The sequence below is a fragment of the Catharus ustulatus genome, chromosome 15 (genome assembly GCF_009819885.2).
Source record: "Catharus ustulatus isolate bCatUst1 chromosome 15, bCatUst1.pri.v2, whole genome shotgun sequence".
NCBI lineage: Eukaryota > Metazoa > Chordata > Aves > Passeriformes > Turdidae > Catharus > Catharus ustulatus.
In genome coordinates this window covers 5940981-5965492 of record NC_046235.1, presented here as the reverse complement: position 1 = coordinate 5965492, position 24512 = coordinate 5940981, and the positions used below count along the sequence as shown (strand labels likewise).

The 24512-nt window shown below is 38.3% G+C and overlaps 1 long non-coding RNA gene across 1 annotated transcript in view; it reads left to right on the top strand.

Moving 5' to 3' along the window:
• LOC117003356 overlaps nucleotides 1-24512 on the top strand; it is a 742810-nt gene that overhangs the window by 24577 nt on the left and 693721 nt on the right. The window lies entirely within an intron of this gene.

Here is a 24512-nt window from a genome sequence, read left to right as displayed (position 1 = left end):
TTATATAAAGATTTGCAAAGACAAATGAGACAGGAAATTAAAGAATTGAAAAGAAAGCCAAGGTAAGTTACTGAATTCATATTGGAGAGAAGAATATGAGGCAAGTGGGCAAAGCAGGATGCTTTCCAACTTCTGTAGTACTATCAAAAACTTATTATTTTGCAGACATTATAATCTCATTTTCCTCTGGGATATTTTCTGGTATTCAGTTTAGAATAGTTCTGTGATAACAAATTCCAATTCTGGCTATAGTTTTGTTCGTGAGAAAAGGACAGAGTCACAGCCTAATTAAAGGAAGGTTGCTGCAAGTATACATCTATATAGGTGAAGCAGTCTTCTAACAGGAACGTTTTCTGAACTGCATTTTGTGCTCATAGAATGAACTTCCATAAAAGCTTTTAAGAAATTACTACTTTTGTGCATTCTTCAGTGTGGAAGTTCAGTGTCTAATGGTGACTGATTTTAATATTGGGAGTGTAAACTACTTCATGCATCCCTTCACAGAGTTGGATGAGAGGAACCACCAGGCATTTTTCCCCAATTAGCCAAGCCTTAATCTCTCTGACTGATATTGCCATCCATACTACAAGCTGAGGTCATGTGTTTTGTGGTATGAAATAGTGATTCATCAGTAGCCAGACAAAAAACTCATTTAATATAGTCATGCAGTAAGTCTCAGTAGAGTATTATTTCAATGTTATAAAGCTTCTGTAAGTTACCACAACATGTGTAAATTCAGTAAGAAAAGAGAAAATATCAAAACCCAAGTGTTTAAACTTCCCCTTTTTAATGTGAACTTGCAAATAAAACTATTTTTTAAATTTATTTTTATCCCTTAGCATATATGTTAGCATATATGTTTTTCCCTGAATTTAAAGCAGAGAATTATATGTGAGTTTTTAACTGTGCTCAAGTCTGCTGAACATCTGTTAACATTTAAACCGCGATATGTGAGAAACATAAAGAAAAGCAAAAGCAAACCAAACGCAGAAAGACTTCCTTTTTCTCCCATAACTTGGAGAATAGTTTTTTATGCCTTCTCTACCCTTTTACATGTCAGCATTTACTCATCAAAATAGGGTAAATAAAATGTTATTGTGCCTATAGTGAAAGATGTTTTCATGTCAGAAACCACAACTGTCATAGCCTCCTCTCAGGCTTGCTCTGGGACTCTCCAAGATGACATCAAAAGCTTTTCAAATAGGGAATTTAAAAAGGTGTCATCATGTAGAATATTTCTTTCTGAGCACAAATGTGTAATCTTTGTACAGTCCCTTGGAAAAGAATCAATTTTCTTTCAGAGGGTATGTCCTATAATTTAAAATAATGTGCACAAGTTTAAGCAATGTTTTACTGTTTCCCTTGCTGTGCTAAAATCAAGTTTTGGCATTGTTACCTTAAAAACAAAGGTAATCACTGACAATTCTAATAGCTTGTCTGCATTTACATGGATATTCATCATTTGTATGCATACATGCACATCTCAAAAGTAAAACGGCCCTGTGGAAATAGTGCAGTATAAGGACATCAGTATGGTTTATTCTGTGTATTATATAGAGTGTAAAGCCATAAATAAATGGTTTAAAGGATTTTTAATATTGTTACTGGCAAGCATGAAAAAGTTGGTTACTAAAGGAGATGGATTCTAGGAAGTCCTAGTTTATTGTGTGGCTTGTTCTTCTGACCTAGAATGAGAATGAAAGAGTTCAACAGTCAGTTCAATGTAAGTGGTTTCCTTCAATTTTTCTGTTTAAAAATAATGTGCTCACTAGGCTTGGACATGTCACAAGGTAATACCTCACTACAATGAATTATAAAAAGTAGTAATTCAATGTGAGCTGTAATTGCTGTGTTCTGCAGTAGGATTAGCACTCACAGTGTGATATAAAATAGATTTATCTATACATACAGCATGTCTGCAAAGTGCTTGCCAAGGTAGGTTTTTAAATGAATACTGAACTTGTTCAGAAGTACGGGAACTCACAATTGGTTGAGTCTCTTCTAAGACAGAGAGGTTCCTTTGGATGGGTATTCTCATGTTTTGGCTTTTCTTTTTTTTCTTTACAAATTCTCACAATTATGGAGCATTTTAGACTATTCCCTTCTTTGGAAACTCAGTAGTTAAGGAGTTCTTTCTTGGGGGCAGACTGCAGCAGTCTCTGAAACTCTTGGGTCCTGGTAAAGTTACCGGCCTCCAGTTTGGTTCACTGATCTGAGGTGTCTGTGTATGAATAGAACAATTATCTGGTAGAAGATTCATAACCTCAGTTTTATGGGTCCTCTAATGCATCTGACATGCAGTTCCCTAAGATTCAATCATGGTTTTTCCTGGTATGATGTATTTTGTATTCTTGATTCCACCACATTTACCTTCTGTTCCTCAAGGGACCTCTCCTTGGTTAGTGCAAGTCCCAATGGACTTGGGAGCTTCCCTGGGGAACCCTGCAAGTTAGAGGCCCATTTCCACAGCTGCACGCTCCCTGAAAAGCTTAATGAGACAACTGCCTACAGAATATTTCTTCTTCGCTCTTTATGTATGACTTTTAAAAAATATTAAGAAAGTCCTCAATCTGTGCCAGTTCTCTTTTGTTTGCTGAAAGGCTGTCTGAATTTATTCTCATTTCTTCCTCCTTTCTCCATTACCTGCAAATAAGAAGAAATTGCACTCAATGCTTTCTCTTTACCTACCACTATTCAATTGAATATAATGAATATGAATATACCACCAACCCAAACCACCCATTTTTGAAGAACTGGGATCATAGGAAAATCAGAAATATCCTTTTCTCTTTCTCTTCCTTGTTACTGAATGAAGAAAAAATAGCAAGGTGCAATATGGATTGGGGAAAAAAAAGTCTACAAAAACCACTCTGAAATGAAGAAAAAAAAGATTGAACTTTTTATTTATTGTCAAAGGTACTTTAGGAAAGTTTGATGGCCCTTTTACAATTCATTTTGTAAAAAGTTCATTGATCAATAATTTACTAACAACTGTTACTGTAGGAGCTCTCATTTACACAGTTTTTTAACCTTACACTTCAACAAATTCATCTTGATTTTGTGGCAATGAACTAAAATCAAAGATAAGAGATCAGTCGCATTTACTGTAGAACTGAAGGTTTCTGTATTAGGAGCACTGTCTGGACTTGACTAGACCACCTCCAGAAGGGGATCTCTTCTGAAATAAGATGAAAAGTCAGACTTCTTGCTCTTTCATGTGTCAAAGGGGGGTAAAATTCTAGTGAACTGTGCAGTAACTGTCTATTCCCTACTGTGTACCAAGATTAAAATATCATTTTGACTGTGATCGTTACCAATCTGAAACTTCAATAGCTGCTCCTTAGAACTGAAGATGCATTCATCTTGCATGCCACACAACATCCATCTCTTTTTCTCTGCTGCTTTTAAAAAGATCACTTGCAAAACCTGGTGGGAGAAAAGTGTGTATTGGTTTGGATAAAATTGTATTTTTCATGTCTATAAATAAGAGACATTTGCAAGAAATTCAGGTTTGTGGAGAAAAAAATTTACAGGCTGTTAATGGAGAAGCATTTTTGCAGCATCTATCAATACTTAATGTAACACGGGAAGAAAAAGGAGGAATAGTTAAGGAGATGGAGGTAATCCACAAGTTATGCCGTTCAGATTTAGTAGGTTTAATTAAAAATTATAGACACAGGACAGAGTGTTTTCCCTCTATAAACACAACAGTACTGGGCTGGATTTCAATGTACTCAGGTATTCACACTTCTGGGGTATAAAGGAGGTTAGTCACTACTTCTAGGTAGCATATTGTCAACTTCATACACTAATTAGTTGTGTTAAAGTAACTGTGAAACAAAGGTGCAAAGCAAGAGAAAATAATCTTTTCTTAAAAATGAAATTTCCCAATAATTCTGTTTAATATGGAGCATAAATATTGTTTAGTGTATTTGTCTAAGTTAGAGAATTTTCTTAGTTGCTTTTTCCTCTTTAAGAGAGGCATTTGCACAATTAAAATTAGGAGAGGAAATAAGGTCATTGTTATGGTATCCAACAAAGGATATCCCAGCAATACCTGAGCTGAACTGTTCTGATCAGGGCTACTGTGGTTAATCAGCACGAAGTGTAAACCAATGCCTTCTTTACGGCTTGCAAATTCTGTTTAGAGGATAACACCATTCCCTACAAATTGAATATGTTTTTTTTTTAATTCACACTATTTTTTTTTAAATGTCACTGAAATTATCTCAGAGGAGCAGAACTGACAGGTCAATCACTGCAGATGGTAAGTGCTTTGTTAATTATACAGAAATTTAGAAACAATTGTAGAATGTCTTGCCTCAGGAAGAATTTCTTTCTTGCTCTATTTGAGAGTAGATTTCCTCTACTGAATTAATTTTGTGTTTTTGTGCAGATAAAAATCTCTCTGTTGCTTTGTAGGAATAACTCCTTGCTCCTTGTTCAAATATACAACTGGAAATAAGCAGTGGATATTGCAAATAAACAATGCTCCTCTTTTTAAATAATGCAACGTGTGTAATTAGGATAACACAATTACAACTGTATACAGCTCTCAGCGTAACAATTAGTTTTTTTGGTAAAATGTAATTTGTTTCAATGTAAATGTTTTCCCTTAATTCAGAAGATTCCCTCGAGTTGTTACAATAATAAGCCTATTTCTACAAATACATGCTGTTCCAATACACAAATCAAAGAGGACAGCTACATTATAATAAGCTATGGGAATTATAAAGTCAGAGAAAAATGATATCAATGCTATTTTCTGAGGGGAAAATATGCCCAAATATCATCTTTCCATTTCTGTTTTAATCCCAGAGATGTCAAATGCTTTTTCCAGTTTGATTTGAATTTACTTGAAAAAAATAGAAATATTTCCTTGTGTTACACTGCTGCTGTTACCCTGTCCTCCTGGTGATGATGTCTGACCACTGTCTAGCCTTTCAACAGTTTATTCCTGGAGACAAAGAAGTGCTATTATTGTCATTTCGCAGAGGAGTAACTGATTCTCATAGAGCAAGAGACATCTGCTTTAGATTTCATCAGAAGTTTGTTGGGAAGCAGGATTTCAAATCCAGCCAGCATCCCCCGCGTGCTCAGAGCACGAGGGCAGCAAAGTGCTTTTGCAATTCTTGCTCTCAGCACAACCAGAGCTCCATCCAGCTCCACACAATTCAGCTCCACGCAATCCCTCCTTCTCCTGCTCACCAGTTCACATTCATTTCCATAAGATCGCTCTTTTAAAATCTGTATTTCCGCCTCAGCAGTAAAAAAAGAGTTTGAAGCATCTGTGTGTGTATCACTCACCACATCAGGAAGTAAAATTTTTAATGTCTCACAGTTTTGTATTTGCCAGGAACTTTCAGTGGCTAAAGTTAGAGCAATGGTAGAGGGTTTGTGGCAATAAGAACAATATGCTACCAGTGCATAAATAGGCAATTTTAGGTCAGCTGAATTAGTACTCCTGAAAGTGTCTGGGAGTTATAAGAGACAGAATGAACATAACTACTCAGTACAGATGGATGGGAGTGCTCAACATATTCTATGAAAAATGAATTGTCTGAATTTGATTTTAGAATTGGCATTTCATCCTCTTTGTACCAAAGTTTGCAAAATTTTGATGTCTTTTTTTGTCAAACTACCCTGTTGTCATTTTGGAGGACTTAAGTTATTTAATCTAAGCCTGGGCCTGCAGTTTCCTGTTGTCAATATTGCAGAGCACTCAGTGAACAATTGATAAAACACCACATGACAGTAGTAATGTGCAATGATTATAGGGCAAGGGGCTGCGATAAGCATTGTCTGCTCTGGTTAAGTCATTGCTAATGAAACATCACAGCTGATTAAACTGGCAATGAGAGCAGTTCCCTATAAACAGGCTCCATTCTTTCATTGGATCTTCACTCCTCGTTCTTAAAAAGCAAGATTTAAGCAATACAAACAGAAATGCTCTTTTAATTACAAATCCACATTTTATGATTAGTGGCATGTTCTAGAGAGACTGTGTCTTAATTATATGTATGTCACTACATTTCTTTCTCTGCATTCTAATAAGACAAAGAGTATGGAGAAAACAGAGGAAAAAAGTACAACAGTCTCTGTTAGTGCAGTGAAACTGAATTGATACTTACATTCATCCTGTAACCAGACTTGGGCCTCTTCTTGAATAACAGTAATGGCGATCAAAGCAGAGATCTTTGAGCTCTGTGCTTTCAAACTGCTCACTAATCACTATAATTCACCAGAAAATAGGAACAAAACTACCCCAATAAACACCACAATCATTCCACTCTGAATAAAAGGGGCTCTCACCAAATAAAGCTGAAGTAAGGTAAAGATTGCTCTATTACACAGTATGTCAAAGTTAAATACAAGCCTAGATCTACTCAAAAATTTAGAACAGTCAGTGCCCAAGCTAGCAATGAGTGGAGAGGCTGCTTTGTTGAATGAATAACCCTGCCCAGAGCCTGCTGTGGTATCACCACCAGTGTCAGCAGTGCCTGTTTCTGCACAGGCTTGTTTCAGCTTTGACAGTGCCAACCGTGGTACTGAGGTGGTGTTTGATTTAATTAAATGCCACTCCAAAAAAGGCCTGTGCACGTGTACCTGGAGGAGCTTTTGGTTCTTCCTCCTCAGCAGTTTGGTATTTTTCTGTTTATGCATGGAAATGAAACTGCTTTCAGACACGAAGCTGAATGGTAGCCAGGTGCTTTATAACTGTGTTAGCCTGAAGCTCTCATGAGAAATATTTTTTCCTGGAAAATAAATTATAACACGGCTAAGTGGTGCCTGACAAAGCTAAACAGGAGCCATGCTGCTCTATTGCAAATTCATCTGCAGTCTCTCGGTAGAAAGACAAATAAAAGCACTTCATCAAAATCAGTCAGGGAAGCACAGGAATACTCATCAGAGACCACTAAACTCTAAATACCAATCAATTTCACTGACTTTTTTGTCAAACTTGCAAGTCCCCTCAAGCACTATTGTCTGGAGCTGCCAGAAGATGCTGCATGAAATACTGTGGGAGCAGAGCAGGTGAGCAATGGCTGAGAGCCCCTCTCTGAAACTCGTAATTAGTGCTGAAGTAATCATGTGCTAATGATCAGCATGGGCCAGCATTTATCGAAGTCAGTAGGTGGGCCTTGGATGACATCAAGGTTTTGAAACCAGGCCTAAGGGCTCAGAAACCTTATGGTCCATTTGAGAATTGGGCACACCGTTTCTTATTACTTTATTGGCTATTTTTCAGTGACCTGGGCATGTCCAGCAGGCATTTTTGTTGCAAACATCATGAGTGCTGACAGCAGCCTTTAGACTGCCCTTGAATTCAAAGTCGATTAAATATATAATATTGAGGGATTTCTGTTGAGGAATTTACACTGAGACTTCTTCCTGCACAAAGAGATCCCAAAATTGTTTTACAGCCAATGGGACATTTAATGTTATGGCAGAGTTAAGTCCCACTCACCGCTGCCTTTGTCCTCATCATTCTTCTCTGTCAAATACAAAAGTAGTTCTGAGAGAAGAAAAAATTAAAATGTAACCTCCTCACCCATTTCTCAAAGCTGTGGTTATATCTTCACTGTTTTTATGTTCACATTTGTCAAGTCAGAAATTTACTTTAAAGGTTTTTTTAAGTGTCAGATCCTGTAAACACAGCATAACGGACTGAGAACAAAATAGCTTCTCTCCTGCACCCCTCACCCACTTTTTGTCTGTCTGTGCCAGATTCAATCACTGGTTTGCCTTGAACAGAAAGCAAAGGGAACTCATCAAATGGGCTATGAAGCAGAGCATAGTACAACACAAGTACATGGTAATTAGGTCTGACTTGACCCTGAATTATTTTAAAAATAATCCAGTCCCTCCTGGGCTGCGTTCGACTTCCCCACAATACCTTACTGAGTTTTCTTTTACTCTCAAGCCTTTTTCTCTGGGATTCATTCCTTTACTTCCAGGTTTTTGCTTTCTTAAAAAATCTCTGCCAACTTTTTGTGCATCTCATTATTTAGATATTTCCCCATTCTTCATTTAATGGTTTCTTTACATTTCCTATCCTTTACCTCCCCCCAACTCCCCTGTTTTCTGGACTTATGGATCAACCTGAGTTCCACATTTGCCTTCTGGGACAAATCTTGACTCTAGGCTTCTTGGAAGAAATCTGATTTTATTTTTGGATACAGTTTTCTCAGAAAAAAACAAGATAAGTCAGCAGAGGTTTCCAGCTATTATCTGCTGAATTCTGAGTCTTCAGTCTCAAGGCTGTGGTGCATTGTTCTTTGAATATCATGTAGAGCACATTTTGTAAGAGGCTTGTGGTTTCTGTGTGTGTCAGCTGAATCATGAAAAGGTGAGGGAAGCAGGAGAGGAGAAGGTTGTTTTAAGCATTGAAATACTCACCTGCAGTGCTCTGTAGCCCACAATTCCTGTATACACTTTCAATGTTGGGCATGAGGAGAGATTATCTTATTTATTTATGTTTGTGCTTTGGAAAGAAAAGCAATACAAAAGCAGTCACCACTGCAAAATAAAATTCTGTTTTGCTGGACTTACAAAAGGGAAAATGTGTGGATCGATGTTCTGCTACTGTATAATCAACAATGCAGTCAACAATTCTGTATTGTTTTCTATAAAAATTCTCTGTTTCAGTTGACCATAAAATTACAAGAAAAGATGCCTACATTTTCTGTCACTTCTACATGATAAAAACTACATGTAACATCATCTTAGAAACAAAGCCTTACAGATAGAATAGAAGGTTTGATGATAAGTTCTAATGACTTTAGTCCTTTAAATCCTACTTCAGGTGAGGGTAGTGAGTCACCTGGGGCTGAATTCTCAGCAGTAAAGAAGCAGAGGAAAACAAATCAGTAGTCTTCCTGCAGAGCAGTGGTCTAATCACATCTGACACCAATTAGCATCCTTGCTGATGGTCCCTATTAGGAAATAGTTGAAGTCTGAATTACATGTCTCAATAGTGCAGTGGTCGTTTTGTTGAGCAAAATTGAAATGGGTGTAAAGCCAAGGACAAAAAAATCCCATCTTCAAGAACATCAGCTTAAAACCTGTCCCTGAAAAGGGCCTGTCCTGTTTTCTGTCGTTCATACTTTCAGCTGAAGCACTTCAGCTTCCTGCATTGTTAGCAGTGAGTAATTTGCAGAGAAGATGTGAAGTGTGAATCCACATCAGTCAGAATTGAACTCAGCATCAAATGTGCTTGCCAGGGTTAGTCACTGCAAAACAAAGAACGCTGAAGTTCTCACTAAACATTTCCACCTTGCTTTTGCTGGTTGTATAAGCTACCAGAAGTATCTTTGCATAAAAGAGCCATAATTTAAAACATGTGTTTAACTGGCAAAAACATGTATTAAATTCCTATAAATTTCACAGATACTGTGAAAGTATCAGGATTTACAATGAAGTGGGGTAAGGGAGAAGTTACTGATTATATTTTCCCCATCTAAAAATGTTTTGCTGTGTATTTTCAGTTTCCTGGAATTCACCAGACAAAACCTGCTATGTTAACAAAGATCTACTGGATCTTTTTCAAATTTAGCTGAAAAAACCCAAGAATTTCTTGGCCTGTTTTACCTTCTCAGGTCTTAAAACATATCTATGCACTGAAATTGTGTCAAGAGACACATATTGCTTAATTACAGAGAAGCATCTTGACAAAAAATACATTTCCCATGCCTTCTTCAGTTCTTAATTGTTCCTGCCAATTCTCCACTACCATCTGTCATCAACTCCCATTTTTCTCTTCAGCTGAAATATGAGTGTAATACTGATTCCAAAATATCATAATAGAGTCTGTGTCCCCTTTGTACTGCATTTTCCTGCAGATAACTGCAGAGGATTGCAAATCTTGTTCAAGATTGCCAGTAGGTTGTTCAGTCTTCAGAGCCAAGAAGGAAAGCTCATCTGCTGAAATGACTCATGACAACCTCATCTTTGATCAGTGGGACAGTTTTGAAATTATGTATGTCCCCTTCAGTTCCAGGGCATTTTCAGATCTCCTGGTTTTCACTTGGATTTTGAAGCTCAAATAATGTTTTTCCTGTCCCAGGCATCATCGAATGTGGGAGAAGGTCATTCTTCTCTCTGTCTCAGTTTTCTCTTAATGAGGGTATTTCCTTAGTGGTTTTTGGTCACTTAATTTTTTTAAACAATGAGCTGGAAGCAGATACTGGCGAGTAACAAGCTTAAAATTCAGGATACTTTCTGCAGGAATAGAGATTATATAGTTCATACAAGTTCATCTGTCCTTACTAGGAGTGTTTTTCCCCATCTTCTTACGTGACATGAAACCTGTTAATCTCTTTGCTATATGGATTGACTTGGGGGTTAGTGGGAGCTTCACTTGTACCTTGGCTCTCTGGAGGGGAATGCAAGTCAGGCACCTGGATCTCTTGGCCTGTCTCAGTCGATCAGAGATAACTAAATGAAAATGTCAGCTTAAAAGAAATGAGTGGCACACAGAAAACACAGCCCAGATACATCTGGGACATGATTTTGAAATCTAGCCAGTCAGAAACAACTGAAGTTTGTTCCTGCTTGCTGACTGCACACAGTCTTCGGGGAAATAAGTCACATCTAGTCTTTCAATTAGTAGGACAAACTATGCAGATGTCACACCAAACAAATTCAACCTCATTTCAGAAGAGGTCAGTAGGGTAAAAGAAATCAGTATGTCGATGGTTTAACAGATTACCTAGGGAATTTTCTCCAAGGTGTTGTTGCACCAAAGGAGCAAGTTCTCCCTGGAATCACTAGGATGACTTTTCTAAGGAAAGCTGTCTTCACTGGAGGCTGAATCTCTCCAGCCATTAATGATGTGCACTCAAATAGAGCAAACCATACAGTTTGAAGCTTTTCCACCCCCAGAATGTCCAAGCCCGTGTGTGTGGAAATAGACTCAGCTCTCAGGCTTCAGCAGTGAAATGCTCCAGTGCCGGGGTGATGTGTGGGTTTGCCTGCTGACCTGCATGGCCAGACTGTGCTGGTTATAAGGCCAAATTGTGCCCGTTGCTAAGATATATTTGAAGTAAAACTGATACATAGAAATGAAATGATTGATATCTTCTTTTTTTCAGCATAGCAGTCTGAACATTTGTTGTAAATTGTATTTGTTACAGGCCCAGAATCTTTTGGCAGTGACTCTGAGTTTGGATGGACTGGCTGAACAACTTGTTAAACAAATGGGTTTCAGTCCGCATTTTGCAAATTATTTTGATTATACACGGTAGTTGGAATGATTAATGAGTTGCAGAGTTTTATTATTTCTGTTATCTGACTGTGCTTACTTATTCATGGAAATAAGTAACTTATTCCATCAATATTATTCGATTTAAATGTATATATAGTATTACTGTCTTGTTTTCTACACAGAGCTGCAGATTTCTACTTGTAAAGGTACCATGTCGTATTTAATGATTCAGCCAAATTATTCCTTACAAGTACTGTTGAAAATTTAGTTGTTAATCAATGCTAACTTGGATAAAATATAAATTTTGGAACAAATATACATGTACATATGTGCTCACACACCCACCCCATCCTGGCCCTAGGTACTGAGTGTGATTAGTAAATCAAGCTGCTGACATATCATTATCAAAAAACTGAGTTTTCATATAATGAGGCAGCAGCAAGTCAATGACAAAAACTTGTTTTTATTTTCATCTTCTCCGAAGTTTGCAGTGAAATAGCAAAGATCTGATAAAACTATAGAAATTGGTGATATATATTGCAATAATATAGCTGCAAAATATTTTAGGAAAACTGAAGGCATCAAAAGAATAAAAAATCCAAATATGTTGCAGCAAATATGTGCATTGAGTGAAGGAAAATTCATGGAATTTAGTTTTGTTAAAAATTAGCTAAATAAATTTCTTTTCTTCTAAGTAGAGTTTTTCTGCCCATCATTTGTAATCTGTGTCATTCTATTTGAGTGATTCTTTGGGCTGCAGCAAATGAATCTGTCTGCCAAATCCTACTTGAAACAGCAGCAGTAATGCTTTCCCTGCTCCTGGCCCATCTGATCTTTGCAGAGGTCACTGCCTGCATATCACAAAGGCAAAATGGGCCATATATTTACTCTTCAGATGCTGAGGTTCATAGTCCAATGGAGCTTAGGGTCTGTGCTCTAAATTATACACTTGAGGTGCCAGAATAAGCAGCTGTAGTAATCCCCAGCAGTGGGCTACAGTAATCTGTGCAGTTGTCCCAGGAGGATTCAGCAGATGAGACTTACATGAGCTCTAGTTTTCAAGTCAGCTAGCAGTGACCTGCTAGATTCCATGTGGGACTTCTATCTTTTGGTCATTTCAGACAGTGATGAGCTGAAAGGAGGGTTTAATTCTATTGACATGTAGGGATGACAAGATACACTTTTCTTTCTGTGTTCATGATTTGCTTCATGTTTCTAATAAATCTGGTGGGGTTGGAATCATCACTCTGTCCTACTAAAAGCTGGAAAGAAAATGTAAGAGTCATACACTGCTAGAGAAGAGACCTGGGTCAAGTCTGCAGCTAACTGCTGTGATCAGCAAAGGGGCACATATCAAATTTCCCATATCAAACAGCCTTGACAACTGGGATCACACCCTAATTAGTGGGGTTAAGGGCTGAATCCGAAGAAGGAAGAGATGGTACGTGTCACGAATTCTTTATTTGAATACAAACAGAATTGTGCTTCTCTCTGGCACATTTATAAATCTAGATTGTACTGCATGATGTTAATATCCTGCCCAAGCCTAGCTGGGGGTAAATCAGTCACTAGGTGGGTCTCTGTGCACTGCAGGGAAGCCATAACCAACCTCCCACACCTCTCAATATTGAATATCAGGAATAGAAAGCTGGAAGTGTTTAAAAGTCTGTGGATGCTTCATCTTTCCATTTCTTCCACTGATATTTGAATCACAGATCCCAGAAAAAGTATTACATAGCAGTGTCACAGTAGCAAATTGTCAGCAGCTATTCCAGTGGGTCAGGTCATGACTGAAGGGCTTAAGTACTAAAATCTCCATGCAGCACCTACTATCTCATTGTTTACACCTAAATGGATGTGAAATACACAATAAAAAGAAGGGAAGGAATAAGAGAGGAAGGAATGATGTGACTTTATTGTTATTAATGGGCAATAGCAATATTAAGATTTGTCTAGTAAATTTATCCTGACTCTGATGTGCATGTGAGGGTACACAGGAAAATGTGTATGGGAAGCAAAGAGTAAATGGATTTTTAAAAAAAAGGAGGGGAGGAACAATGTGAACGAAGGAAACTTTAGAAGGAAAGTTAAAACAAAGTGGGAGACATAAAACAAAGAGTACTGTATTAACAGTATGCTGAGGCCATCACAGTCATTACTGTGGTATCTGCACAATTTTCAGTGGAAATACTTTCTCATACTACAGAACTGGATCAGATACATAAACAGATTAAATGGTTTGAAGAAGGTCAGTGGCAGAGCTGACAATCATTACTATGCTGAAACTCCACACTCTACATTAAAATGTGTGAGGTGGTAAATTCTAAAAGGAAGAGCGTGTAAATTATTTTTTATTTTACTGTCCTCTCTGATTTGGACCCTGGATATTTCAGACTGTGTATCAATACTCTTAGATACCCACAAAGGAAGATTTATAAATTTTTTTAGTGCTATACGTCTCTTATAACTTAGCAGTTGAGATCTCATTTAAAAGGTTACTCAGATCCCAAGAACTTTTGAATATCTTAAACATTTAATCAGCTATATAAGAACTGTGTTCATTTGCATTCAAATTAGAGTAATTGCATTCAACACATTTGGGAGTTCTCTCAGTTCTTCTGAAAACCTATGGTGACTTTCAAAACATTATATAGACTCAAATGTAAATAACTTCAAACATGAATCATCACTTGGCACTGTCAGCTAAGCTGTCTGCAGGTAAAAGTTGGAACCCAAACCATCGGTCAACACAGCACAGCCCAATGCCACTTATGCTTCACTGCATTGAATTTACCAGGGCATGTTTGTTGTGTTACAACACCTCAAACTGAAGTTCCACTGAGTACTGTAAATGTGCCTTTAGGCTCCTATGAGCTCAAATCCCTTGAAAATGGGATGAAGAGACAGATTTTCTGAAATAAAAGGGAAATAACTGGTGGGATGTTTAGAAGGAGGTATCACACATCAGAAATCACAGTAACTCTCTACAGGCCCAGAAACATCTTTGACCTGTAAATATTTGATAATTTTACTCTATGTAACTTCAACATTGATTTCTGTGCCTAAGATAAAGACATTTATAAAGGATTCACACATGACCTTAGTTGTTCAGAAAGTAACAGAAATCTTTCTTTAGACGACTTTGTCAAGTCTTCAAACCCAGGGGAAGTCAGATAATGCTGTCCTTTTTCATAGCTGCAAATACACATCTTCAGTAAAATGGCAAGTCACAGTTCACTCTCAGCATTAAGCAAGGTTTCCTACAGTGATGACATAATAAAGGCAACATCCCAGTCTTCTTTCTGGAGAGTTTAAACGAGCTAGAATAAATGAAAAATACTGAAGAGTCAGTAATGGATTTTTAAGTCATAAACAAACTAAGTCCTCCTCAAGAAATAATTTTCTCCAAATATAAACATGAAATAACTTTTAATAAAAATAAGACATATTAATATCTTCATTGTGAAAGGAGCAGTCAGCTTGAAAGTTTCTATTTCCCTTATTTGATAAGAAGTCACAATGACTTTTCACTGAACAGGGATGTTTCACACAGAAATGACATTTAAAATAAATCAAGATAAATTATTTGGAAAGACTTGGATTTTACTTATAAAATGCTTAATGTTATAAAACTGGGGAGTATTATAGAATAACTTTTCAGTTTGAATATGAAAGAAAGCATGAAACACCTTAAATGTGCTCACAGAATTTGAGTTATGAGGCTGAACTAGGCCATAAGAAAGGTAATGATCTAATTCATATTTTTGTTGGCTTAAATTAAGGGGTTTAGGGTTAATTTTGTGCCAACTGTGTAGTTAAATATGCAACAATTTTTTCAGATTTTTTTAATGTAGTCTTTCTTTTTCTGATATGTTAAAGAAAATAATAAGCAGTTACTATTTTCTTTTCATTTTTCATATGAATCTCATTAATAAAAAAGAAAGAACAAACAAATAAACAAACAAAAATCTAACACAGTAAAAATCCCCAAATCCTTTCCCAGCTTTAATTCTAATCTCATGGAAAGGGCGTTCCTCGGAGGAGATCACCTCTCATCTGGTATTGCAATAGGTCCTTGGCATTCCTGGTTAGCCCCAGAGCAGTGTTAAAGTTGGGAGAGCTGGTCCTGCAATCTCTGGCTTTTATGTAATGGAATAGATTACACAAAGCAATAGATTTCATTTCAATGTTGCTATGGCCCAGGCAGTACCAACCATTTCCCTCTGCAGTTAAAAATGTTTTTATTTGGTGAGCACTCATAAAACCTCTGTTAGTAACACTTGGAAAGTCACTGGTCTCGACTTGTCTTCCAGAAGAAACACTGCTGTAAAGGAAACCTATGGAGGAAAATAATAAATTCTCTTTCAGTATGATAAGTAGGTATCATTAAAAAAATCTGAATTATAACTTCCCAACTGCACACAAACAGAATTAGTTTCTGTCGTCATGCAAAGCTTGACATGAGAACAAGAGCCCTTTGCTCTTTTATGAAGCTGTAGAGGGGTGATTGTTTTTCTTTTAGTTGTCAGAGATTGTTAGTGAATGGCTATAATGTTAATTCCATTTCTAGGATGAAATCAACTGTATTTAATATTTAAAGGGAATAAAATAGCAAGACAACAGTGGAATGAATAATTACCACAAATAATTTAATTCCCATTCACTTTGTTTTCTGTTTGTACTTCCAACTGTGAATGGATGCCAAATCCTCAAATATAATTGCATTCATTCTTGTTTTACGTATTTCTCCAGCAAATAATTTCTTGGATTGTTATTCATTGAAAATATTGAAATGAGTTATATTGCAATCAGGTAATCAGGTTAATTACATTTCATGTTCCTTTTTTCCCCTAATTGAGTGTTATAAACAGGTAACCAAAATAGTATGTCACATATGAAGAAAAAAATACAAAACCACTTGCCTGTTAGTTTACTGTGGCTAATTGACCTCAGGCTTCATTTTCTCTATGTTCCAATTGCAAAGCAAGACAAAAAAACAAAACAAAGCAAAACAAAACAAAACAAACAACAACCCTATAACTGTATCCATGCCTGTGCTCACTGGTTAATGAAGATTTCTTTCTGGAAAGATCACCTGGGTGAGATTCACAAATGCTGTGAATCTCCACGTGTCTCATTCCTACTCTAAACTTAACATCAACCATATTTATTTCGTAAATTTAAGGCTGACATTTCCTTTGGTAAATTGCAATGTTGAAGTGGATACAGTCACAGTGAACAGAATGAGTATTGTAGACATATTTCACATATTTCCACAAACAACAAGAAGGAAGCTTTTGACTATGGAAAAGCAGTGTTAAAAAAATCAGTCTCAATGAAAGAGTAGCAGCATCATGGAATTGTAGAAACAGAACTAACAGATGAGAGCACAAGCAGGGAGAGAATAGAGAGTGAGACAAGTTCATGGCCAGGCTCTCTTTCTGATGCAGAACTGGAAAAACAGATTCTGTCTTTTTCACTGGTGGAAGTATAGTTCTTTGTATTGGTTTAATTATTAAAAGAAAAAGAATTTGTTTAGCTGTAAATTTTACACCACCGTGTGTTGAATAAACACCATTGCAGTAATATTACTAGGTATAAAGCTGACCATATTTGGCAATGCAATCCTGACTTTCCTGAATTGGTGACAAGTCTGAAAATAGATACCTTTCTCAGGTTTTGTGTTTTGTTTTTATTGATCCTGATCACTGCAACTAGTGCTCCAGCATAGCTCTGAGGTAAAATTTCTAAGATACTACCCTTTTCTTTCTCCTTTTCTTTTGTTTATGCATATTTTTCTTCTCCCAGAAAAACTGGAAACAAAATAATTTTTTAATCTTTTGAGTTCTGGAAAAATAGGGTAATTGTACTTTCCACTGCAATTTAAAATGAGGCAAAGGATGACTTTACTGATCTGAAACTAGAGCAGGTGGGTTGAGAAAGCAGGAATGCACAACACTGAGCTGAGCAAAGATCTTAAGAGTCCTGTTAAATATTGATCAGATTCCTCAGTGTTCCGAGCCTTGCAAACATATGTGTATGTACAGTTGGAGTCACTATGATGTTTCAAAGCAATACTTTTTTCCTTCAATCTTTGAAGAGAAACAGAAGTGTGAAAGAGAAGAGCAATGGGTCCATTGGAAGAGAAGTTCTACCAAGTGCATTTAAAGTTGTGGGAAGATTGTTGGATTATAAACACTGACTGAGGAATCTGCCTAACTATCAAAAATATGTCTTTATGTTATGCAACCTCCTTGTTTTCTACTGCTTTTTACTGAGGAACAGGATAGTGATTCTTTCAAAATAAATTTAGTGCTGCAATTGAGCACAGAGAAAGATTTCTCCCATGTGTCTGTTGTTTCTGTTCCATACTGAATGCTAATTTTCTGTTAGAACTTTAAGCGAGTCTGACCAAAAAAAAAAAAAGTTTGGGATTAGAAAAACGCCACTAATACTATTTTTTTAGACTGAGTTAAGTAATTTTCATTTCATTGACATGGAAGAGATAAGAGAGTGTGCTATCAAGCTCGTAGATGACACCATATTGGGGGTTCGAGAGGTTTTACTCTTTCTCCTCTGTGGAGAATTTTTCCCATTATCATGCTAAGGAAGTCGGCAACTGGAAAAAAGGGACTGGGACTGAGTTTTGTTCTGTTTTGTTGCTGATTTTCATAGCTGATGTTGTTCTTGTTTGTCTTGTAGACATATCAGTAAAGAACTGTTATTCATAAACCGATACCTTTGCCTGAGAGCCCTTAATTTCCAAATTATAGTAAACTGGGAGGGAAGGGATTTTCACTCTCCATTTTAGGAAAAACGCTCCTGCCTTTTTCTTGGCAGTACCTGTCAGCAAAACCAGGACACACTAAAGTGAGGGTAAGGATTGATGTGCCTGAGGACAAAGCTGCTGTGCAGATGGATCTGAAGAGCCTAGGAGAATGGCAAACTCAGACCTAAAGAAATTCAGCAAAATTCAGCAAGGGCTGTCTCAGAACAGGAAAGATGTTGCTAAAGTGGAGTAAGTTCATCAGAGGGCCGCCACGATGGTCAGAGGGTGGGATCACTTGCCCAGAAATGAGGGGCTGAGGGAGATGGGAGTCTGGAGAAGACAGAGCTTTGGAGCTGATCAGTGAGCAGCCTGTTGGTGCCTTGGGGACATCAAGGATGTGTCACCACAGAGGTGCATGGCTGGAAGAACAGCAATGGGCATATGCTGAAATAGGAGAGGTTCAGACTGGAAATAAGGAAAAAGCTTCGACATCCTGAGGCACTGGAAGTTCGCCCAATGAGGTCGAGCAGTCTGTGTTCTTAGAGGTTTTTAATATGAGGCTGGATAAACCCTGAGCAACCCAGGCTGGCCTCAGAGCTGTCCCTACTTTGAACAAGAGGTGGGACTGCAGATTTCCTGAGGTCCCTTCCAGCCTGAAATATCTTGTACTCCTGTGATTCTGACCAAATCAAATGACTGATCATATCTGTGAGGAAAAAACAAACAAACAAAAAAAACCCCAAAAAACAAACATTATCCAAGTACAGTAAATTCACGAATACAAGCCGCACTGAATATAAGCCGCATCACTGGGTGTTGGCAAACATTTTGTTTTTTGTCCATAGATAAGCCGCACCCGAATATAAGCCGCTTTGTCGTTCGCAGCGAGGACCCGCGTGCAATTAGTAACAGAACTGCGGGAGGGCGGGGTTTACTGGCTGAGCTAAGGCTGTGCAGGCTCGGCCCGCTAGGGGCCGCTGACGGGGCCAGGTGGCCCAGCCCGGTGCTGCAGCTCGGGGCCGGCCGCCGCTGCCACTGGGCTCGGTCACCCCGGGTCGGCGCTGCCCCGCGGTGGCAGGCAGGGACGGAGCTTCCCCCGCTCCTACGGCAGCGGCGGCGGGCGGGGACGGAGCTTTCCCGCCTGTGGCGCCGGCGGCGGGCAGGGACGGAGTTTCCCCGCTCCTGCCGCGGCGGCGGCGGGCGGGGACAAAGCACCCCGTCGGCTCCCCGAGCCGCGGCAATGGCTGCGCGGGGCTCCCGTCGGCTCCCTGGGCCACAGCAATGGCGGCGCGCGCTTCCCCCCCCTCCCTGGGCCGCAGCAATGCCGGCGCGGGCTTCCCCCCCCCTCCCCAGGCCGCAGCAATGCCGGCGCGGGCTTCCCCCCCCCTCCCCGGGCCGCAGCAATGGCAGCGCGGGGCTCCCGTCGGCTCCCCGGGCCGCAGCAATGGCGGCGCGGGCTTCCCCCCCCCTCCCCGGGCCGCGGTAGGGGCGGCCCGGGTCCCCCCTCTCCTCCCCAGGCCGCGGCAATGGCGGCGCCGGGCCCCCCCCGTCTCTCCCCTGGGCTGTGGCAGAGGAGGAAAGAGAGCTCTCCCGCCTCTCTCCCCGCCCCCCGTGCTGCCTACAGGGAGCCAGGCTCCACCCGCGGTGCAACAGAGTAGCGATTTGTAACAATCGCAAAATGCCGACTTTGCAGCTGCTCGGCTCAGCACTCTGGCAGGCACTTCTGAGGTTGTATTAGCCGCTCCTGATTATTAGCCGCATTTCCGGTTTAGGAGCAAAATCCTAGTCAAATTGGTGCGGCTTGTATTCGTGAAATTACTGTATGTGGAAATGAGCACACAGGGGCAAAATCTCATGAGCTTCACTGACCTGAAATCACAGTAACATATCTGAGTGCAAGTAAAATTATTAAGAATTTCATCTTAAAGCTGATGGTTGGACTAGCAGAACAGCATTATGATGTGAAAATCTATTAATTTTTGAAAGGTCAACTTACAAGACTCTCTAGTTTTGAACCGCTGCAAAAAATTTTAGATCCTTTACATAGAATATCATGTTCTTAATATGGTCTTAAATTCAATTATTGAATTCTGGAATTATAAATAAGGTTTAATGAAATAGACTGAAATTCATCCATTGAAAAAGAATTCAGCACAGCAGTGAACTTTTTAATGTGTATGCTCCCTGTAAATACTGATCTATCACCCACAGGTGCTGACAGCCAGGGTTACAAGAGTTACCACACTGAAGGGCAGTTTGTTGGCGAAGCCGTTTGCTCTTACAGGATGTCTGTCCATGCTGTCTTAGGGTATTTACATGCACTTTAAATAAAGAGATCTTGTTTGAAAACTTAAAAAAGACTCTGTCTTTAAACATCTGTGACAAAAGTGTTTTCAAAAATTTGTTTACAATGATAGATAGGAAAAAGAAAAGTTAGGATGACTTTAGGTAGTGTGTGATGTTGCCTCCCATATTAGTAGGGGCCATTTAACTAATGGCCTATAGGTTTCCCTTACACTGTTTATCAAAAATTGCCAACTGATTTATACTCCTATGCTTTCATAGTGCAACAAATAATTTCCAGTATATTTTTTATAATTCCTTGCATACAGACTTGGAGGCAAGACATTTCACTAATATAAGCAATATCAGTACTTATTAGAGGAGTGTTTTTGATTATTCCTTTTCCTCCTCTTTGGACCACGTGCCAAAATCATGCCTAGTTAGAGTTAAAGCAATTGTTCACTTATGTTTTATTCTGTTATGAGAACTTCTTGAGGCTACAGAGTAAAAGGTAAAATACTTGCAAAACTATTAAGTGAGCCTGGTAATTCACACCCTATGTTGGGTTACTGAATAAAGCAAGACAGTACAAAGTCAGGGAGAGACTCTCTATTGAAAAAGTTGATTGGTTGCTTTATCTTGTGCCAGCATGAATATGACTTCACCATATTTAACAACGTTAGCACATCTTTTCTAAGAAGCAAATGCCAACCTTGTATTTATAGTTTCACCCTTTAACCTCCAATCATATCAAGGATAACAGCATATTTTACAATTTCTTCTCTGGTCCCAGATAAGTAATAATTGCCAACAAGAATCATTAAACAAGTTAAAGCATTTAACTTCATTATAGTAATTCTTGTTAGTCAGGCACGTCGTGCCGTTATCAGACCTTTTACATCAGTAGAAACAATTGATAAATCTGCAATAATTCTGTGTCTCAAAGACTGGATAATGATCCCTTGTAATTCTCTGACATGGCACACACAAAGTACTGCTTTTCAGTGTGTAATTTCTCATTTCAGAGAATCCTAACCAGACTGAAAAAAAACCCCGCTTTCATACAATCTGTTCAGTGGAACGTAAATTAATGTGGGGAACAGTTTCTTAATAAATGAGCCGCCATTGTGATTATTTTCAGTAACATTTGCTGTACTTAATGGTACCATCCATCTAAGGATTTCTGCATTTATCCTGTTTATAGGATGGTTAAAACCTTTATGAAGGAGTCATTAATTTCCCTCCAAATGTCACTGACTTTGAATACTTTGATCATTCCAAGATTAGCCCAGCCCCTGTCATCAGTAGTCTCTGATGAATTCAGACTGATTTGCTTTGTACATCAAAGGCATAAAAGGACCACTCGAAGTCTCAATTTTTTTGGTTACACTTTTGAAGTCTCCTGAATACACATGAGCCATTTAGTTCCAGAAGAATGAGAAGCTGAGGACCATTGTGCAGATGGTGGACAATGTGCATCTGGACTTACGTTGCCTTTCATCAGAGACACCGACTGCCCTAGGATGTCCCCATGGGTGAAATTAATGGTTCATAACCATAATGAGACTCATTAACATTTAAAAATGAAAAAAAATCCTCAGAAATCCCAGTAGAGTATAGTCCCAGTTTTACCCTGTGTGTTGCAAGGTGACAGAATGCATGTAACTGCAGAGCTGGTATGTTTTACTTGTTGAAGTCTGTGAAGAAATTACACATACTACACAGAGCTGAGAAGAGTCAGCCTCTTCACTGCAGGGAATTTTATCCAAGTTTTTAATCTTGTTTCATCTTTCAAATTTAACTGTGTTTGTATTTTCAAAGAATGTATAGAGCGAAGAATAACAAATAAACCTCCAAGTATTTAATTACATTTAAAATAGTAGTTATCTCTATGTGAAATGTGAATTGCAAAGCTCTCTGAATTGCCTGTTTTGTCCTTCAAGCCAGACTATAAATAAGGTACAGTTTTGCTCTAGGTTTTGTCATACAGTATTTATTGAAAAAAGTTTTTTAAAAGCTTCCTTTTTCAGAATTACTATGTATATTGTTCTGCAATTGTAATCTTATCTATTTATAAAACAAGTATCTGAGTCAAGATTTTCAAAAGTGATGCTTAAAATTAGCATCTTGAATGTCTATTATAGGTCCTAATAGGCACTTTGATTTTCTAGAATTGCTGAGCAGTTTCCTTTAAAGAAGCTTCATTCAATAATGAGGTAATTAAATAAGAGCTTAAAAGGTTTTAAGACACATAAAAAGATAATGACATATTTTACAGGGTTGATACATCATAAGGCAGCAATAGTAAGACCGTGTTGGGCTTCACAGAATAGAACAGGTCATAATATGACCAGTGACAGAAAAATGTGAGATGTGGGGCAGCAAAACCAGAACTCTCTAACAGTAGAATCTATAAAGTTTGGAAGATTCTGGTGTCAGTGGGAAAGGGGTTTGTGAAGCAGCTCAGCTGAGAAATGGCTCTAATGTTTGTTTGGATACGTGGAGACTGGACACATCAAGTGACAAATAGGAGACTTCTCTCAGACACTGCAGATTGCATTTGGAATGCTCTACAAATAGCCATTTAAAAATTAACATCAGTTTGACTCCAGCTTTGTGCATGGGCTATTTAACAGTCTTTAGAGAACTGGGAAAAAAACCCCACAAGGTAGAGGATTACTGAAAATGGCTGAAAGAGTGTTAATTAGAGTCAATGGGATGAAAGCGAGAAAAGAATGCACACAGTGAATGTAAAATTCAGATGAGTGTTCCAGCAGGGAATAGTGCCACACTGAGACCTACATGTGACAGTCAGTCTAAATTCTTAGACAGTACAAACAAAATAGTCTGTGTTACCATGAAGATTTTAGACCTTGTGTAAAATTAGCCAACCTCTGAAGAAAAAAAACCGAAGGAAGGGCAGAAAGAGAGAGTGTGATGGGACTGGTGCTGTAGAAGATGGGGAAGATAAAGCAGGCAGGAGTTTCTATCTGCCATCATTCACTGTTGTGCCAAGTGTCCAGCTGAGAATCTTCTTCTACTGATATAAAGGTGGATTAAGTTACCTATTTGGCCATTGCCAGGTCTCAATTTTGTATTTTCACATGCAATTCTCCAGCTGAAAATAGGAGCTGTGAAGAGAGCAATTACTGTTTTGGATTTTTTTTGTTGTTGTTTTCTGCATTAACTAATGCATTTTCAGCCAGAGCACAGATGGCCCTGTAGCAGTCTCCTAAGAGTGCTCTACAGTCTGCACTCCCGTTGGCCAAACTGTGCTGCTTGAAAAGCCCCCTCTCAAAAGGCAGCACTCGTATTAGATTGTAGTAGCTCTCTGGAATGCCAATACATGTCTTGGATGCTTCATAATGGCAAAATTTTAAATAATTCCTTTTTTTTAAAAAAAATAAAGAATTAAACAAAACTTTTTGCTGCATTTGCTGTTCAGTGAAATATTACTGTAAATACTACAGATGGTTTGGTAATTTTAAGTATAGTACCTGCCTCTCCCATGAGGATCCTATCCTAGAGTTATGGTGGGTTAATTTTATAGCAACAGACAAAAATATCACATACATCTACAATACTATAACTAAAAAGTTAATAGATTCAATGTAAAATTATTACCATTTCTCACCTCCAGGTTTATTCTTATGTGTCATAGACACTTTAGAAAATATCTTCAGAATAGAGCTTTGGGAACTTATTTTTCAGCTTTTTAAATTTTCAGTTTTAAATATCTAAAGAAGACAAGTGCAGGAAGATTATGGGAGGAAGAAAAAGCATTCTGTGTCTCCAAGTGCTGTTTTTAGTTTGGCATCTTTTTTTGGACTGTATTGTCACATCTGAGGTCATACCATGGTGCTGAGAGGGTTCTGTCAAGTCAGAGGAGAGTGGCTACCTTTCACAGATATCTTAATTTACATCTTTGCCCTGTTACATAGTTGATTTCCATCATTCTTTTTTATCTCTCTGTGCATGTGTGTGTGTGTGTGTGTGATCTCTACAGGATGAAAAAATGTTGTAAAGCTGTGGGAATTTTCTGGTGCAGATGCATTTAGAGAGTGAGAGTTGCTCTGCATTGTTTAAAGCAAGGCATTATTTGATTGTTTCCATGATGATTGGATGCATCGTTAACCCCTTTATTGTTGATGTCCTACAGAGACCTGATATGTAGTCTTAATTATTTTAAAAGACATTTCTTTGTTACTTAGCTGGTGATTAAAAGTAAATTAAAAGATGGCAATGGCAGACTAT